At 32.8% G+C, this 12,678-nt stretch overlaps 1 protein-coding gene across 3 annotated transcripts in view; it reads left to right on the top strand.

The window, feature by feature from the left end:
• The window catches only part of LOC129228158 (CUGBP Elav-like family member 2), a 110,222-nt gene that overhangs the window by 21,201 nt on the left and 76,343 nt on the right, over positions 1–12,678 (top strand). The window lies entirely within an intron of this gene.

Genomic DNA, 12,678 nt, shown 5'->3' on the forward strand with positions numbered 1-12,678 from the left:
CATACTAAAATTTAGCATTTGATGGAATATAATTTAGTATTTAATCACAGCCATTTTGAAAGCTAAAAATCACCAAAATAGAAAAATGTTGCATAGATTTTTCTTGTTCCAAATTAATAATTACAGACTAGACTTTCTTTAATAGACCAGAACAGGCCTTCCATTTTAAAGAGTGGAAGGTTTTTAATTCATATTGAACTTTTTTTTTTTTAAGTATGCACATATATATCAAGACATCTTACTCGTTAGCCTTTTTGTAAATTCTCAGGTAACGGATGTATGAATACCCCACTTATACGAATAAAACCTCCTGGAACCGAATATTTCCCCATAGACACAATGTCAAAGATCCCCGCTTAATCGAATAATTTCCCCGGATAATCAAATAATATTAATCAACTTTAGCAAATATTTATGTTGCGAAAGATTTTGAATAAATTTTTAAAAATTAAGTAAGAATAATTGAAGGGATCAGTGGATAAAGGTGTTAACTGATAAATCATTTGTTTTGAGTAAACGGCAGTCAAAGTTCAAAGGCTAGTATTTCTTAAGCAATGGATAAAATGTTTCTCTTTTGGTAGCAAATGTTAGTTTTTTGTTTGAAATATCTATTATAAAATGATCAGCTGTGAAAGCCATCAGTTAACCCATTCCTTGCCCCGGCCGATACAGGATCGGCCGCGCAGTTTGTGTTAATACTGCCCCGGCCGATTCAGGCTCGTCGCAAGAGAATCGTTCCTAACTGCCCTCGACGATCCTGTGTCGTCACGGCGTTTCTAGCAGTTTTTGCTTCGGCCGAATATGTGTCGGCGATTCTTCCAGGGGCAGAACCCTGTTATTGCGCTTCTCTGTTGGGTTCTGGAGCTTTTAGGGGAGCGGTAATCAAGCTCTTTTCTTAGACAAAAGGGATGTAACTTATAGTATTTCACGGAACTTGTTGTAATTTATTTTATTTTACTAAGATTTTAACTTTTCAAGTACTCTTTGATGGGACACGTATAATGCTTCAAATAATCAGGCATTATTTTTTTATCTTTTCGTGGAAGCTTTGTTTCTTAGCATTCTGGCATTTGAACTCCTGATGAACAAGTGTGAAAATATTTCCTTACATATTTATCAATATTTCTATGCCTGAATAAAGCAAATAAACAGAAATATGTTTTTCTTGTTATCAAAAATCCACCTTCTTACGCAAGTATCCTTCACTAAATTGTTCATAATCCTCAAATTTTATAATTTATTTTACGCAATATTATTTTTTTAAATTATCTTACATATCTTAATTTCGTACGAGTATGTTTTTTTTATTATTATAATGTGTTTACTACGCTTTTTATTTATTTGTATGCTATTATTATTTTTTATTACTTATTTATTTTTAAATCGTGATATTTTGAAACGTAAATTATATCTTTTTATATTCGCGGCACCATTTGATGGATTTTTAGTGATACGGTTTTGAATATTTTTTATTTCACGAAAAAAAAAAAAAAATGACGACCGCATTGACTATACGTAAAAGTTGACTATGTAAAACATAAAATAGATACGACAGTACGAATAAAATGATAATATCTTGAGTTCTTTTGTTGTACGCTTTACTCATAAGAAACAAAACATTCCTTTTCTCCCATTCTTTTTCAGATTTTATTTATTGTCTTAAAATAGCTCCAATGTTTTAATTGTACCTTCTTTTATGAGATTTTAAAAATACAAATTAAATATTTGGTTTCTTTTCAATAATCAAATTTCCATAATTAGTAAATAATCCTATGAAACTAACTAAAATTTATCCAAGTATGTTTAAAAAAAAAAGACTTAAAATCCGACTCGATTTCAAGCAAGATCTCCTTTTTTTCCCTTCTGAAGACATGTTCCGTCATATAAGCATAAAAGCTTGCTTTGAAATTCCTTTCTGAGCTAAACTGTTTTGTTGTAAGAAAATAATGTGGAAGGGTTGACCACAAAACACTAAAACCGTCTGACCATTCTTTGAATGGAACTAACTTGCTCGGATGTTTGCAAAGAGGGTCCTTGGAGAATACAGACCTCCCAGTCGGTCTTCCTCTCTCAGCTGGGGGCTTTTAGTTGCATGCACAAAAGTATCCTTTAGGGAAATAGGGTATTAGCCGCAAGTTTTGATCTTTTGTAATCATTTATCTTTAAAATACTTCCCACGCTTGAGCAACTGATATCTGGGCATTCAGAAGGGATTTAAAAGTCACCTGAATTACGATAAAAGTCGACCATAGTCCTGCCATCAAAGGGATGTCTCTGTGTTTATTGGTCGTTTGGAAGTGTAACAATATATCAAAAGGAACCGAAGAGTACTTTTTATCCTCATTCCCACACTTAAAGCGTTTTTGTCCATTCAATTTTCTTGCTCACACGTTGGATCGATCAGTCAATTGTTTGAAGAATGTTTTGTTGAGGCCTTTTTAAAGATAGATCATCTTACATTTAACAGTAAAAGAAAAAAAAAAGATATACTGAGATAAAAGCAAAAAGAAAAATAAATCAATAAAATAATTAGTGTTATGAAAAAAATTTCTTTTCGTCCAATCCGCTATTGCTTCTTATTTTCCTGTTATGTACTGCGTAAATGTATGAATATTTCAGCACATATTAGCAACCTTGTATTTTATTGCACTATTTAATTCAGTGCTTAAAAACAAATAAAGCGAATCGATTTTCGAATGCAAGCTGAACAGCAAAAACAACATTAAAATACCGATAGCAAAATGGGGAGAAAAGTGTAATCACAACGTAGCAAAAAGCAACTCCGTTTCGTTATCTGCGGCATGCGCGTTAAGGGTTTTCGGGCTGGTCATGGAATGGGTTAATGAGTTTTTTTATCACTTTTTTGTAGTTAACACCTTCATCCACTAAATTTCGGATCAAACTTTTCATACCATGTCAATGGATGATGGTAATAAAATACAGTAACATCTATCTGAATCACATTTTTTGAATTATAAATTTAAGAAAGCATCGCAATATTCCAGATTTAATAACCAAATAAAGTAAACAAACTTTTTTATAAGCTTTACTGTCATTTACATATCATTTCCATTTATAACAGTGCTGTAAAACCATTGATGTTCCTCTGGAACAAACTTTTGTTGCTCTTTAAGATTTTGAGCTTTTTGCTTTGTTATACAGTCAACGCTCGATATAACGACCATCTCCGTCCCAGAGAAAAAGGTCTTTATAACGAGTGGTCGTTATAAGAGGTATAATCAAAAAAAATATACACAGTCATCTTGCATGCCCCGTTGTTCCGTAAAAAAATGGTACTTTTTCAAACATTCCAGTTAAATGCCCAAATTGTTTTTATCGTAGGAATTTTTAGAAAAATCGTGTGCAAAATACTATGACAGAACATTATAGAAATTTTAAAGTAGAAAATATAGGGAGGAAAATGTTACACACTTACAAATCTGCTACTACTACTGCTACCACTACATTTTCTGAAGATAAAACCAGAAACAGATGGTTGCCTTTTTAGCAGACGTGATTTTTGCAAAACATTATTTTCCGTTTCAGACATAGTGATAATTTTTTTTTCTTTTTGCTTTTCAAAGAAACATTTGAAAGTCCCTCGAGAACCGCAAATCTTAAAAACCGCTAGATTCAAACACCAAACTACCAACACATCTGTCAACTCCCTTTTCTTAGGAACCTGGAAATTTCTCGATTTTTCCTCCCTTTTTTTTTTTGTTTTGTGCTAGCTGCGGTGAATGGTAACACCCCCTCTCAAAGTTGGATTTGACATTGAAAACTTCAGGCAGATGTCCGTAAACAATAATCAAGGCCATTTCAAGCTACAAATTTGTTTTATTGGGAAGAACACCCGAAATAGCGTCCGCTGAATTCGGTCGTTGTATTGGATTAGACGATACAGAATGGTCGTTATAACGAAGGCAAATTAACGTAGTGTTCATAGGAACAAAGTTGGGACTATTGCCACTGGTCGTTATAGTGGGACGGTCTTTATAATGTGTGGTCGTTATAATGAGCGTCGACTGTAGTTCCTGTTTTACCCATTTTTCTAGGAAGACAAATACTAGTATTTAGTGGACTTGCTATTTTCTTATTTCGTAGTAAATCTACTCTTTTAAATGGCAAAGATTGATCATAACTTTCCTTATATAGATAAGATCCATATTCTTCAACCCGAATCCATCTGATCCCATCCCTAAACCTAACTTTCTCTTGTAGACAAGTCTTCTTGTTTGTCAAATTTAATGTTGTTGCAAGCATTTCAGTATGGCGGAAATGGTTTGTCATATCAATCACTTCGTTTTTTCGAGATACACTCCAGATGATATCCCGAGACTGGTCTGGTACATGTAGCATTTTGTGTTTTTTAAGAACCTTCTCCATTCTTCCAAAATCCCGATCTGAATCTAGATATGTATGTCCCACTTCTGAAAATTTGTGGTCAATTGATTTGAAATAACCTTTCAATGTAAGGAATTGATAGAGGCAGATCATTGCAAAGTTTTTGTTCTGACCAGCACAAGAGTCACTCTATACTATTAAACCGTCTTTTGTTTTCAGCTCATCATGTGTTTCTATTGCCATTAAAATTGAACTACAGACTTCTGAGCTTCCTTGATAGGCAACGTCTTCAATCCATGTACAAAATGTGGCTTTGGCAACATTTTTATAAATGATATGCATTCCTAGACTGTAGAACCACATCTGACATAAGTAAAAGGCTTTAGACGTTGTTAATTTTGGCAATGGCATAGTCTGTTGTAAGTCAACGGTAATGAAAGCAGTACCATTATTACGTTTTGCTTATTCCCTATCACATTTGATTGACTCGAAAGTAGCTTTAAAATTCTCTTCATGTTCTTCATCATTATTCCCTGAATCACATATGCTACATGTATCGCTTCTTGGTTGTGAAAAGGACAAGTTAAATTCGCTATTAAAAATACTTCTGTATGTCCACTCTTTGACAAAAAAGGTTTCTCGTTGGTGAGTTTCGTTACATCGTTCAATATATAAAGCATAGGGTCTGGTGGGGGAAAGTGGTCAATGGGGTAAAGTGGTCATAATTCAAATAAATAGCTATAGTTTGGAAATTAATGTTCGAATAAATGTGAAAATTTATTTTAGGGTAGTGCATTTATAAACTATATTTTGAATACAAAATTTTACAACTGGCAAAATTTTATTTGGTAAAAAAAAATATTTTGTGTAAATATGAAAATTCTTAAAATCTAAACACCTTTTTTAACTTCCTTGGGAAATTTTGTTTGTTAGAATTATGAACGGATTGACTGCACAGGAAACTTCCTACATGTCTCAAGAACTCTTACTCATTAGCAGTTAGCTGAATCTATTTTGAATAATTTGTTAGAACAATTTAAGTAAGATGGGGTAAAGTGGTCATAATATTAGGCTTAACGAATATTGTTCTTCTAAAGTCACTAAATCTTTAAGTATAAGGCAGATATGTATTAAATATCAATTTCACTTAATATGTATTGTTTTTACAATAAACAGGGTTAAATATACAAGTATATGCGTATGTATACGCAAATACACGTGTAGGCACGTATATATACGTATTCACATAAATGCACCAATAAACACGTGTTTGGGTATCTGCAAGTTTTTTTTATCTATACAGATATACATTCGACTATACACGTATATTCCCGCTTAATATGCTCGTATATATACGAACAATTATATACTCAGGGAGACACGTATATACGCGTACGTACTCGAGTAGACACTTGCATATAAGCATATGATATACATGTATACAGGGTGAGTCTAAACTCTTGGTCAAATTATTAAAAGGTGTTAGATGGGAGGATAAAAAGCAAGAATCATAAGGAACATCCAGAATCAAACTCAAGGCTGACGCGCTACATGCACGCAAAGCCAGAAACTGATGGATGCAAAACATGTCACAAATTTATTACACAAAGACAATTTTACATAACATTTTAGGTTTTAAGAAAATTTTAAAGTTATTGATGAAATTTGCGGCAGCTGTAATACATGCATCGCAATCACTCTGTTGCAATTACGAGACTTTTGAAAAACTTTCATCAGTCGCTGCACCTTTGTTGCGATGCGTGTATTAGAACTACTACAGGCCGTGATTTTTAACAACTGCTCTAAATATGTCTTAAAAACTAAAATGTCGGGTGAAATCATCTTTGTGTAACAAATTTGTGACCTGTTTTGCTAACGTCAATTTCTGACCTTTTGTGCATGTAGCGCGTCAGCGAGCATAAGTTCCTTATGATTCTTTGCTTCTTATCCTCCCCTTTCACACCACTTAGATTTTGCAAAAAATCTTAGATTCATTCTGTAAGCATACATGTATATTGGCAGATATACTCGTGGATATACATGGATACATGTACTGGTGTATACACGTAAATGCACGTATATACGTCTAACAGGTATAGAATCGTGTTTACACGTAAACATACGAATATACTCGTGCTTTCATATATATTTACGTGAATAGACACGTACAAACACGCACTGGATATATCCACCAATTAACTCGTATAAGTATGTATGTACGCTTATATATGCGTATATGCGTCGACTGTACGCGTATATACTCAGGTATGCGCGCATATACTCGAGATACAAGCGCGAAACACGCATATGATGTTCTTTTCTACGCTTTACTCGCATTTACACGTGATACGTATATACTCGTGTAGACACGTATACACTCCTATAGGTAATCACGTATACATGCGTGAGTATGTACGTGTATACACTCGTGTATACACGTACATACTTGAGTAGGCATGTGCATGCATCTGATGTATACAAGTATCTGCTCATATATGAACATGTTTACTCATGTCTACACGACACGTATAGTAGACTCGTGTATACCCGTATATACTCGTACATATACTTGTAACTATGAAAATAACCGAAATATACAAAAATTTGGGTTATTTGTAACGGTTTTGCAGTTTTTTTAAACTATGACCACTTTACCCCATGCTATGACCACTTTCCCCCATCCCATGGGGTAAATATTTATAGTTTAACAGTCAAAAGTGATATAATATTTGTATGAAGCTGCCCTACTTTTCCTAGCACTTGTGCTCTGTCTTTTAATGCTATTAATTTCAGTACTATTAAAAAGTGCACAATTTTTAGCATTCACATCTAGTTTATTGAATTCAGTTAGTATGGAAGTCCTGTCATCAATACTGAATTTATAGGAACACTGTAAACGACACTTAACATGGCACAGAGTACCTGTACATACTGATTTTGCTGGTACTAATTTGCCTGTCTGGGAAACATAAGCTTCTCCTTTCTGCCTAGCCGTAGCTGCTTTTTTTCGCTTCCATGCATGTGGAGTTCTTTTTCTGGATGTTTTTTTAGAGCAGGCCATTTCAGTCAACTCTTCAAGTTGTTCAGGAGAAGGTGATATGTCTACTTTTCCTTCGGTAATAAAATTTTCACATACCTCATGTTGAATATCAAAAATATCAGGACTTTCACAAGCCTTTCTTCTTGCTTTCTTGGTAGGACTTAACTTGATCAGATGATTCCGTCTTTTCTTATTCTTCACTATTGTGTACATTATAATCACTTGAGTCAGCAACAGAAGTGTTCTCATCAGATATAGAAAAGATTGATGAATTCCCAAATTCACGACTTTGTAAGCTAGCATGACGCGCAATATTTTCATCATTATCTTCATTCTTATGAAGTATGCTTTTAGCAATTTTAACTAATAACTTTGCCCTTGATATTATTTCTCTTGACAAAATGTATCTTATGTTGATTATCACAATAAAGCGCAAAAGGCTATTACAAGAAAATAATAGCTAAATCACGTTCAGAAAGTACTGTAAACAAACAGATCAGTATGGAGGAATCAACTCAACAGCTGTTTGCTGCCAATGTTCAAATCAAAAACGGTGCCCTCTAGTTGATGAAGGTGTTAACATACGTAAACACTTTTAACCACTAAAAAATTTACGGTTTTATGTTAGATAACACCTTTATCATCTAGAATCTCTGGAAATACACAGAATAGGACTTTCAATGCTCGCTTGTATGAAATATAATCATTTAAAACTTTCATCCATCAACAAAACTTGTTTTTTTTTAAATGTTGACACCTTTATCCACTGATCCCTTCAATTATTGTAGTTGAAGGCGAGAAAAACAACATTTATATTCAATCAAATGTTTCCACTGTTCTTCTAAATTTCATTTGCCTTTGACATTGCAAAAATAAAAAAATGCAGTCGATAATTAAATTAAGCACCTAACATAAATAAATATACACATTTTAGAGGATGAGAAATTGATAAATATTAAATGTAAGATACGCAGGGTGGCGACAGATCAGGGAGATCAGGGAAAAGTCAGGGAAATATCAGGGAATTTTGAAAAAATAACAAAAAATCAGGGAAAATTGATTTTATGAAGAAAAAAAATTTTTTTTTTCTCTTTACAAAATTAAATGCTCTAATTCCCTACGCATTTTCCGCCAATTATCTGTTCAAAAAAAAAAATTTAAAAAAGTAAAATTAATGAGGTGCGATTATACACTGCCGCATATTTGTGCATCTTTTTTCCTCAATGTCAAAGTATTGAATCTTACTTATTATCCACAGGATGAACTTCCTAAGATTGCTTCTGTGTCTGTTAGGTTGTTTATTTTACCTAGCTTGAAATTTCCTTTTACGCTTTCAATGCTACGCAAAATAAACAACCATACAGGCAAAGAGGAAGCCTTCATTAATGCCTTAGCTCCTTTGCCTTTATTCCGTTGTCTCGAAGTAATTATCGTACTGTAATCACGATTTCAAGAAGAAATCTTTATTTTTTGAATTAATACTATAAAAGCTTAAAAGTTATTACTTTTTGTTTTTAATTTAGTTGCTAAAATTGAACTTTCAATAAAAAAAATCTTTGTTTTTTGCCGTTCTACTATTTGTTGTGACCACAGATTATATAGGTTTTCTTTTCTTCCGACCTCAGTGATTCTTTAATTTTATAACCAAGCTGTATTCTTTTATGTATTTTAAAATTATGCTTTTTTTTTTTTTTTCTTTTTTTCTTGCATTTCACAGTTGTTTGTTACAAAAGTAATCTAAGATTTTTTTCGTTACATACTGAAATCATTTGAGTAGAGTTAACTTGTGTACTTGTGTAAATATCTTAATTTTTTTTTATTGTTAAAATGCTGTATTCATTCATTAAAACCTATGTTCTTGATTAGAGAAAAGCTCCCTATGAATGGATGTCAAATGGTTTCATCTGTTTTGCATAAATATGTCAATTAGTTATATAAGAATAACTACATTACTTCTATTTTTTCACTATTACTTGTTATTCTTGCAACAATTATTATACTGTGTGAAAACTTAGTTCAAAATAATTTCAATTACTTTTTAGTTCTATCATAAATACACATATGTTTTTAAAAGTAATTTTAATAGTTTCTTAAAATTCTTATGCTAAGTGGTTTCTGGAAATAAAGTTTTTTTTTTTTTAATTTTTCTATAATCTTTCCATGTTGAAAAATTTAGTATACTGTTTTGTAGGTCCCCCCCCCCCCCAAATTGACTTGATATGTTTTTTTTAACCATTTTATTTAAAAAAAAGTAGCATCTTTTTAAAATATATATTTAGTTCAACAACTTTATACAACTTAAAACTTTTAAAATACTGCATTTTATACAAACATACAATGGATTTCAAGTAGAGCAAAGAAAGAAAACCATTATCATTGGTAACGTAAATCAGGGAAATTTGTTGAACTTAATCAGGGAAATCAGGGAAAAGTCAGGGAACTTTTTTTCACAGTTCCTGTCGCCACCCTGATACGGTAGACGAGAAGGGGAAAAAGGAGTCAGAAAACTGTTCCCAATAGACCTTGAGCAAGCAATTCCCTATTATGAAATTTTTTTTTAATAACGTACTGAAAAAGGTGCCCAAACAAAGATTTCATAACTCAAGTTATAGATTACTTTTTATAAATTCCATACATACTTCTAATGTATTGTACTAATTATTATGCTATTTTGTTGTTTATTTAGCTTATTTCAAAACCTTTTTAGTAATAATATTAACTTTTTCCTTTATATGGCTATGGATTTATTATTAGCATTGTGTTTTAAGACAAATGTTGTCAATTTAGAAAGGTCCCGGCTTAATCAAATACCCCACTTTATCGAATGATATTTCTTGGAACCTGCGATATTCGATGAAGCGGGGCCGACAGTATTTACTGCCAAACAGCCAGGGTTGGCTTTCTGCCGGCAGAAACTAGTTTTTGCCGTGCTAGTGGCAGAAACTGGTTATAACTGGTTAAAACCGGCAGAAACTGGCAAAAACTTAAAATTGTCTTTAAAAACTTAAGTAATTACTAAATGATATGTGTTTAGGCAAACTAAAAAATTAAACTTCATTTCATCATTGTAAAAAATAAAATGTTATGCTAGTGCCCTTGATTTAGTTCAGAAAGGGAAATTTTCATTTGCTGATGCTCGTAATATTTGCATTAATCTAACAAAGGATGAAAATCATATGGGTTCTTAGGATAGAGGAGTGACATACAGAATTAAACTGGCATTACTGTTTGTAATTTGCTTGCAAATAAGCTTCATCTAAATTGCTTGTGATTGAAATTATCATGTGCTTCAAGAAGAAAGTGCCAAATTTGACTTGCCAATATTAATCTAGATTTTGTTCTTAATATCACAGCTTTGCAAAACAAATTGGCCCCACTTCTCGAAACTCATTTTTCTAGTCGAACTTTTACCACTACCCGAGTTACTACATGATGGACCACTTTAAAAAATTATACAATTTGAAAGTTTCCTGAATATTGCTTGTTCCTTGATGCATTGCTTGCTAGCTCTTCTGTTGCAAGAATGTTCTAAAGTTTCTCATTTGTGCATATTAAATTAAAAAACTATTTATATTTTTGGAACAACCTTTTCCAAGCAAATGCAGAGTCCAAACAATGTAACATTTGATTCTGAATTGTGATAATATTATAAATTAAACTATGCTTGGGTTAACAGTTAATTATTTTTTCCATGCATTTTCTACTGTCTGTCAATTTTTTTTTTTTTTTTTTTTTTTTTTTTTTTTTTTTTTTTTTGTCATTTTGAGAGTTTTTGCCAGTTTCTGCCGAAAATGTGGCAGAAAGTGGTTTTTGCCATGCCGGTTTTAACCGGTTTCTACCAGTGGTTTTAACTGCCCCGGCAGAAACTTACCAGCCATGCAAACAGCTATACTTGGGTAATGTTCTGTAGAATGGTTTTATTGCCGACTTTTTCTTTTTTCTTCCCCCCCCCCCCCTAGCACAGAACCTTTCTGCACAAACTCTCTCTCATTCTGTGACATTGTCGCCATGTTGGCAGCTTTCTGCCACGGGGTGAGACACCACCTTTGGAAAAAAAACATTGCCAAGAAGCATGTATGACATGCACACCTAGCAAAATAAATTTGCTGTATATCTCATTCTAGGTCACAAAAGCAACAACATAAAAAGACGTCAAAAGGTGGCCTATTACATTTGCTCCTCATTTTTGGGGGGCAGGGGTCTTAACTCTCAAGCGTATAAGCTTGGAATGGCAATACTACTAATAAGAGCTAAGTATAGCTGTTGGGGGGTTGAATTTTTGATTTGTTCAAACTAAAATGTGTATATTAATTAAACCTTATTTCTTGGAATATTAAATAGATGTTGCATCTATTTTTCTGGTATTAAGATCTACTGATAAGTACTAAGATTAAGACTGAAAACTTAAATATGGGAGTGGCATCTCTGTTTAAGCAACCCCCCCCCCTTTCCCCATCTTTAACACATTTCCTACTATAGCGTATAAAAAGAAATAATTTACATTGCTTTTGGTTAGATTTGATTTTTTCTTTACTTACCAATTGCTGTTACCATGGTGTTAATATTTTTAACCATATTAGATTTAGCTCTAGGTCCCTTTTTTTCCTCTAGCGAAAATTGAAAATCTGTTGGAAGCCCTGATACTGGGTTTTATTTAATGCCTTTCGTTTTTGTATAAATGAATTTACTCAAACAAGAAGTTATGCTACATTTGTTATTAAACAAATAAATTTTTCACTTCAGGGAGCATTCTTGCAGAAAGAAATTAGGTCCAGAAAATTTGTCGCAGAAAGTAAAATAAAATTCTGTCACAGAGGTGTCTCATATGGATTCGTACAAAACCAAGTGAAGTTGCATACAAACCAAATCTAAAATATGTGCCTTATTTTACATAAAATAACTGGTAATTTGTATTAAAGCAACGTACGACCAGAGCCTGATCATTCTGATATTGGACATGGGGCACAATTCTATTTCAGGGCCCCCTTAGGGCCCGACAAAGGTTTTTGAGAACACAGGGCATGAAACTCATTTTGTGCCCCACCCCTCCTATTCCTGCTTATTCTATGTAATGAAGCTATAAAATATTTCGATACTTGCGTATTAGCACAGCCATGCTAAATTTGGTGGTACCTCATATCAAAATATAGTACTATATATTTAAAAGTAGAAGTGATATAGTATACAATAATTATTAAAGATGTAGTTGCACTTTGCCCGTTGCAGTAAACCGTAAATATTAAAGTTATCTATGATATAACTTTTAATAGTAAATTCAGACTAAACTTGGAGTG

This window comes from Uloborus diversus, chromosome 8, assembly GCF_026930045.1.
Source record: "Uloborus diversus isolate 005 chromosome 8, Udiv.v.3.1, whole genome shotgun sequence".
Classification (NCBI taxonomy): Eukaryota; Metazoa; Arthropoda; class Arachnida; order Araneae; family Uloboridae; genus Uloborus; species Uloborus diversus.